Source organism: Hordeum vulgare, chromosome 3H (genome assembly GCF_904849725.1).
Source record: "Hordeum vulgare subsp. vulgare chromosome 3H, MorexV3_pseudomolecules_assembly, whole genome shotgun sequence".
NCBI lineage: Eukaryota > Viridiplantae > Streptophyta > Magnoliopsida > Poales > Poaceae > Hordeum > Hordeum vulgare.
In genome coordinates this window covers 599380450-599388338 of record NC_058520.1, presented here as the reverse complement: position 1 = coordinate 599388338, position 7889 = coordinate 599380450, and positions in this window count along the sequence as shown.

Genomic DNA, 7889 nt, shown 5'->3' with positions numbered 1-7889 from the left:
TATCTGTAAGGTAATTTGGCCACTTCTGTTGGCTGTCACACTTTTAAATCGGTGCGGGTAAGCTTGATCCGCACCGAGTTAGCTATCTTTGCGAGAATTTTGGAATCCGATTTTTGCTCTTCTGTTGCAATTTTGATTCAAGTTTTTGGTTGGCGTTTCTTGGTGAAGCCAAAGGCAAACAACCGATGCTGGATCGTTGTTAAGCTCCCTCCGAGTGTGACGTGAAGTGCACACTCGGAGAAGGTTATTACTTAGGCGATGCTGGATCGCAGCTAAGCCCCCGAGTGTGACGTGTAGTGCACACTCGGAGAAGGTTAATACTTAGGCGATGCTGGATCGCAGCTAAGCCCCCGAGTGTGACGTTAAGTGCACATTCGGAGAGAGTTAATAGTTAGGCGATGCTGGATCGCAGCTAAGCCCCCGAGTGTGACGTTAAGTGCACACTCGGAGAGAGTTAATAGTTAGGCGATGCTGGATTGCAGCTAAGCCCCCGAGTGTGACGTTAAGTGCACACTCAGAGAGAGTTAATACTTAGGCGATGCTGGATCGCAGCTAAGCTCCGAGTGTGACGTTAAGTGCACACTCGAAGAGAGTTAATACTTAGGCGATGCTGGATCGCAGCTAAGCCCCGAGTGTGACGTTAAGTGCACACTCGGAGAGAGTGAATACTTAGGCTATGCTGGATCGCAGCTAAGCCCTCGAGTGTGACGTTAAGTGCACACTCGGAGAGAGTGAATACTTAGGCGATGCTGGATCGCAGCTAAGCCCCCGAGTGTGACGTTAAGTGCACACTCGGAGAGAGTTAATACTTAGGCGATGCTGGATCGCAGCTAAGCCCCCGAGTATGACGTTAAGTGCACACTCAGAGAGAGTGAATACTTAGGCGATGCTGGATCGCAGCTAAGCCCCGAGTGTGACGTTAAGTGCACACTCGGAGAGAGTGAATACTTAGGCGATGCTGGATCGCAGCTAAGCCCCGAGTGTGACGTTAAGTGCACACTCGGAGAGAGTGAATACTTAGGCGATGCTGGATCGCAGCTAAGCCCCCGAGTGTGACGTTAAGTGCACACTCGGAGAGAGTGAATACTTAGGCGATGTTGGATCGCAGCTAAGCCCCCGAGTGTGACGTTAAGTGCACACTCGGAGAGAGTTAATACTTAGGCGATGCTGGATCGCAGCTAAGCCTCCGAGTGTGACGTTAAGTGCACACTCGGAGAGAGTTAATACTTAGGCGATGCGGGATCGCAGCTAAGCCCCCGAGTGTGACGTTAAGTACACACTCGGAGAAAGTTAATACTTAGGCGATGCTGGATCGCAGCTAAGTTTTTTTTTGAGACCGGAGTCTGCGACCGCGGAAGAACTTTGAACCTGCAAAAAACTCAATCTGCTTTATATTATTTCGCCAACACTTGTTCTTTACATCGCTTCAGTCGACGGTCACGTGTAGAAGCGCTTCAGGAGATCTCCGTTCCATGCGCGCGGCTCGTCAGTCTCTCTTTCGATGTTGTAGAGTCTGGATGCTCCGTTGTTCAACACCTTGGAGATGATGAAGGGTCCTTCCCAGGCCGGAGCCAACTTGTGAGTCCTTTATTGATCCACTCGGAGCACCAGGTCGCCTGCTTGGAACGTCCGACTTCTGACGTGGCGTGCATGAAAACGCCGCAGATTTTGTTGATAAATGGTCAAGTGAGTTAATGCCATCTCGCGTTCTTCCTCTAGAAGATCTACTCCATCTTGCCTTGCTTGTTCTGCCTCAGCTTCGGAGAAGAGTTCGACTCGTGGGGCATTATGAAGCAGGTCACTCGGAAGGACCGCTTCTACACCATAAACGAGGAAGAACGGTGATCGCCCCGTTGATCTGTTCAGAGTGGCGCGGAGGCCCCAAAGCACTGAAGGTAACTCGGTGACCCATGCGCCAGCAGCGTGTCCCACCTCTTGCAGGAGTCGGGGCTTCAAACCTTGAAGAATAAGCCCATTCGCCCGCTCAGCCTGTCCGTTGGATTGAGGATGTGCTACGGAAGCAAAATCCACTCGGATACCGTGACTCGCGCAGAAACCCTTGAATCTGTCCGAGTCGAAGTTTGTCCCGTTGTCCGTAATTATGCGGTGAGGTACACCGAATCTGAAGATGATGTCCCTGACAAACTTGACGGTTGTCGAAGCGTCGAGCTTCTTGATGGGCTTCGCTTCGATCCACTTCGTGAACTTGTCGACTGCCACCAACAGATGTGTGTATCCACCTTGGCCTGTCTTGAATGGGCCGACTGTATCTAATCCCCACACTGCAAACGGCCACACAAGAGGGATCATCTTCAACGCAGACGTTGGCTTGTGGGACTTGTTGGAGTAGAACTGGTAGCCCTCACATCGATCAACCATATCCCTAGCCATCTCATTAGCGTGTAGCCAAAAGAAGCCAGCCCTGAACGCCTTGGCTACGATTGCTCTCGAAGAAGCGTGATGACCGCAGGTTCCCGAGTGAATATCCTCCAGAATCAGCTGCCCCTCCTCTGGGGAGATGCATCGTTGAAGAACACCCGAGATACTTTCCTTGTACAGTTGGCCTTCAATGACAGTGAATGACTTCGATCTTTGGACTATCTGCCTGGCTTGGACTTTGTCTTCTGGAAGTTCTTGCCTCAAGATATATGCCATGATCGGCACAGTCCAATCGGGAATGACAGCCAGAATCTCCATGACCAAATCAACCACCGCAGGTACATCGACTTCAGTCGGATCTGTTGCGCTCTTGGGTTGTACTGATTCCTCTGTGAAAGGATCTTCTTTGACTGAGGGGAGGTGGAGGTGCTCGAGGCAGACGTCACTCGGGACTGGTCTCCGAGTAGATCCGAGTTTTGCTAATTCGTCAGCTGCTTAGTTCTTCAGTCTTGGAACATGGTGGAGCTCCAGACCTTCAAACTTCTTCTCCAGCTTCCTCACTGCATTGCAGTATGTGGTCATGGTGGGGTTCCTGACGTCCCACTCTTTCATCACTTGATTGACCACCAAATCCGAATCGCCGTAGACCATCAAGCGACGGACGCCGAGTGAGATAGCCATGCGCAATCCGTAGAGGAGAGCCTCATACTCTACCTCGTTGTTGGAGGAATCAAAGTGTATCTGCAACACGTATTTGAGCTTGTCGCCCTTTGGTGATATGATCACAACACCAGCGCCGGAGCCATTCAACATCTTAGACCCATCGATGAACATTGTCCAATGAGCCGAGTAGATGTGGGTCGGTTGCTGTTGTTCTACCCATTCTGCTATAAAGTCAGCCAGGGCTTGAGACTTAATAGCTTTCTTGGCCTCGAACTTGATGTCACAGTACAGCATCTCCATTGCCCACTTCGCCACTCGGACTGATGCGTCTCGATTGTGGAGAATTTCCGACAACGGAGCATCAGAAACGATAGATACTGAGTGGTCTTGGAAATAATGAGCCACCTTCTTCGCAGTCATATAGATCCCATAGATAAGTTTTTGATAATGGGGATACCTCTGCTTGGAAGGAGTCAGGACTTCGGAGACGTAGTACACTGGCCGCTGAAATTTGTATGCTTTGCCTTCTTCTTCTCGCTCGACTGTAAGAACAGTACTGACGACTTGATTTGTAGCCGCAATATATAGAAGAAGGGGCTCTTTACTGAGCGGAGCAGTAAGAACCGGCTGGGTGGAAAGTAGGACTTTGAGGTCGTCGAATGCGACTTGGGCTTCATCTGTCCACTCGAAGGTATCTGATTTCTTCATGAGTCGGTACAGAGGAAGTGCTTTTTCACCGAGTCGACTGATGAACCTGCTCAAAGCCGCTAGGCAACCTGTGAGCCGTTGAACATCGTGTATTCTGACCGGCCTTTCCATTCAGACGATGGTCCCGATTTTTTCGGGGTTGACGTCGATCCCTCGTTCGGAAACGAAGAAACCGAGTAACTTTCCGCTGGGAACACCGAATGAACATTTGGCTGGGTTGAGCTTGATATCGTACCTACGAAGGTTGGCGAATGTTTCTGCCAAGTTAGTCAGCAGGTCGGAACCTTTGCGTGACTTGACTACGATATCATCCATATATGCCTCCACATTGCGACCGATCTGGTCGAGGAGACATTTTTGGATCATCCGCATAAAGGTAGCTCCTGCATTCTTCAAACCGAAAGGCATAGTGCTGTAGTAGAAGCACCTGAATGGGGTGATGAAGGTTGTCTTTAACTCATCGGGACCATACAGACGGATCTGATGATAGCCCGAGTAGGCATCGAGAAACGACAGATGCTCGCAAGCCGCAGTCGAATCGACAATTTGATCTATGCGGGGGAGCGGAAAATGGTCTTTCGGGCAGACCTTATTGAGGTGCTTGAAGTCGATGCGCATTCGGAGCGACTTATCCTTCTTGGGCACCATGACAACATTGGCGAGCCACTCGGAGTGGTGAACCTCGCGAATGAAGTTGGCTGCCAACAGCTTGGCCACCTCTTCCCCGATTGTCTTCCTCTTGTGTGCGGCGGACCGGCGCGGGCGCTCTCGGACAGGCCGAGCTGTGGAATCCACGTGCAGTCGGTGCTCAGCCAACTCCCTGGGTACACCTGGCATGTCAGAGGGTTTCCATGCGAAGATGTCCCAGTTCTCACGGAGGAATTGGGTGAGCTCGGCTTCCTATTTAGGATCGAGGGTGGTAGAGATGTTCGTCGGGGTAGCAGTGGCGTCCGTCGGGTGGATGTTGACCTTCTTCGTCTCTCCTGCCGACTGAAATGCAGACTCTGAAGCTGGCTTCTTCGAGCGCATCAGGTTGGCGGGGTCGACTGTTTTTTTGTACTCGTCCAGCTCGAGGACGGCCATCTGCTGGTCGGCGATCCTTGATCCCTGCTGCAGACACTCTTCAGCCCGCTGCTGATTGCCTGTGATGGTGATCACGCCTTTCGGGCCCGGCATCTTCAGCTTCAGGTACACGTAACATGGACGGGCCATGAAATGCGCATACGCTGGGCGACCCAGAATTGCATGATAAGCGCTCTGGAAGTCAACCACTTCAAACGTCAGCCTTTCCTTGCGGAAGTTCTTGTCGGAGCCGAAAACGACGTCCAACGCGATCCGGCCGAGTGATTTGGCCTTCCGTCCAGGGACAACTCCGTGAAACTGCATGCTGCTCTCGCTGAGTCTGGACATCGGGATGCCCATCCCCTTGAGGGTGTCGGCGTACATGATGTTCAAGCCGCTGCCGCCATCCATGAGGACTTTGCGCAGTCGGACTCCTTCTACCATCGGGTCAACGACCAGGGCCTGTCTTCCCGGGGTGGGTACATGTGCCGGATGATCCGACTGGTCGAAGGTGATCGCAGTCTGGGACCATTTGAGGAACTTGGGGTTGGAAGGGGTGGCCATGTTCACCTCTCTGTTCACCAGCTTCAGTCGGCTCTTGCTCTCGACGTCAGCAAAGATCATCAGGGTGGCATGGACTTGGGGGAACGGATCCTCCTTATCTTCCTCATCCTGTTCATGGTCCTTCTCACTCAGTTGCCCTTCGCTGAATCCCTGGATCAGGAGGCGACACTGTCGAGTGGTATGCTTCGCATATATGGGGTTGCCTTCTTTGTCCATCTTCGTGTGCACCGGACAAGGCTGGTCCAGGATGGGATTGTTGAACGGCTTCTTCTTGGGGGTAAACTGCGCCTTCCCTTTGCCCTTGAACTTAGCATTATGTTGGTGAACGTCGCATGGGAAACAAAAATTTTCCTACGCGCACGAAGACCTATCATGGTGATGTCCATCTACGAGAGGGGATGAGTGATCTACGTACCCTTGTAGATCGTACAGCAAAAGCGTTAGAGAACGCGGTTGATGTAGTGGAACGTCCTCACGTCCCTCGATCCGCCCCGCGAACAATCCCGCGATCAGTCCCACGATCTAGTACCGAACGGACGGCACCTCCGCGTTCAGCACACGTACAGCTCGACGATGATCTCGGCCTTCTAGATCCAGCAAGAGAGACGGAGAGGTAGAAGAGTTCTCCGGCAGCGTGACGGCGCTCCGGAGGTTGGTGATGATCTCGTCTCAGCAGGGCTCCGCCCGAGCTCCGCAGAAACGCGATCTAGAGGAAAAACTATGGAGGTATGTGGTCGGGCAGCCGTGAGAAAGTCGTCTCAAATCTGCCCTAAAAGCCCCATATATATAGGAGGAGGGAGGGGGACCTTGCCTTGGGGTCCAAGGGACCCTCAAGGGGTCGTCCGAGCCAAGGGGGGGAGGACTCCCCCCCAAACCGAGTTGGACTTGGTTTGGTGGGAGGAGTCCCCCTCCCTTCCCACTTCCTCCCTCTTTTTTTTTCTTTTCCTTTGATTTCCTTCTCTTGGCGCATAGGCCCCCTTGGGGCTGTCCCACCAGCCCACTAAGGGCTGGTGTGTCTCCCCAAAGCCTATGGGCTTCCACGGGGTGGGTTGCCCCCCCCCCCCCCGGTGAACTCCCGGAACCCATTCGTCATTCCCGGTACATTCCCGGTAACTCCGAAAACCTTCCGGTAATCAAATGAGGTCATCCTATGTATCAATCTTCGTTTCCGGACCATTCCGGAAACCCTCGTGACGTCCGTGATCTCATCCGGGACTCCGAACAACATTCGGTAACCAACCATATAACTCAAATACGCATAAAACAACGTCGAACCTTAAGTGTGCAGACCCTGCGGGTTCGAGAACTATGTAGACATGACCCGAGAGACTCCTCGGTCAATATCCAATAGTGGGACCTGGATGCTCATATTGGATCCTACATATTCTACGAAGATCTTATCGTTTGAACCTCAGTGCCAAGGATTCGTATAATCCCGTATGTCATTCCCTTTGTCCTTCGGTATGTTACTTGCCCGAGATTCGATCGTCAGTATCCGCATACCTATTTCAATCTCGTTTACCGGCAAGTCTCTTTACTCGTTCCGTAATACAAGATCCCGTAACTTACACTAAGTTACATTGCTTGCAAGGCTTGTGTGTGATGTTGTATTACCGAGTGGGCCCCGAGATACCTCTCCGTCACACGGAGTGACAAATCCCAGTCTTGATCCATACAAAATCAACTAACACCTTCGGAGATACCTGTAGAGCATCTTTATAGTCACCCAGTTACGTTGCGACGTTTGATACACACAAAGCATTCCTCCGGTGTCAGTGAGTTATATGATCTCATGGTCATAGGAATAAATACTTGACACGCAGAAAACAATAGCAACAAAATGACACGATCAACATGCTACGTCTATTAGTTTGGGTCTAGTCCATCACGTGATTCTCCCAATGACGTGATCCAGTTATCAAGCAACAACACCTTGTTTATAATCAGAAGACACTGACTATCATCGATCAACTGGCTAGCCAACTAGAGGCATGCTAGGGACGGTGTTTTGTCTATGTATCCACACATGTAAATGAGTCTTCATTCAATACAATTATAGCATGGATAATAAACTATCACCTTGATACAGGAATTATAATAATAACTATACATTTATTATTGCCTCTAGGGCATAATTCCAACAGTCTCCCACTTGCACTAGAGTCAATAATCTAGCCCTCACATCACCATGTGAATTACATTGTAATAAATCTAACACCCATACAGTTCTGGTGTCGATCATGTTTTGGCCGTGGAAGAGGTTTAGTCAGCGGGTCTGCTACATTCAGATCCGTGTGCACTTTGCATATATTTACGTCCTCCTCCTCGACGTAGTCGCGGATGAGGTTGAAGCGTCGTTTGATGTGTCTGGTCTTCTTGTGAAACCTTGGTTCCTTTGCTAAGGCAATGGCACCAGTGTTGTCACAGAACAAGGTTATTGGATCCAGTGCACTTGGCATCACTCCAAGATCCGTCATGAACTGCTTCATCCAGACACCCTCCTTAGCCGCCTC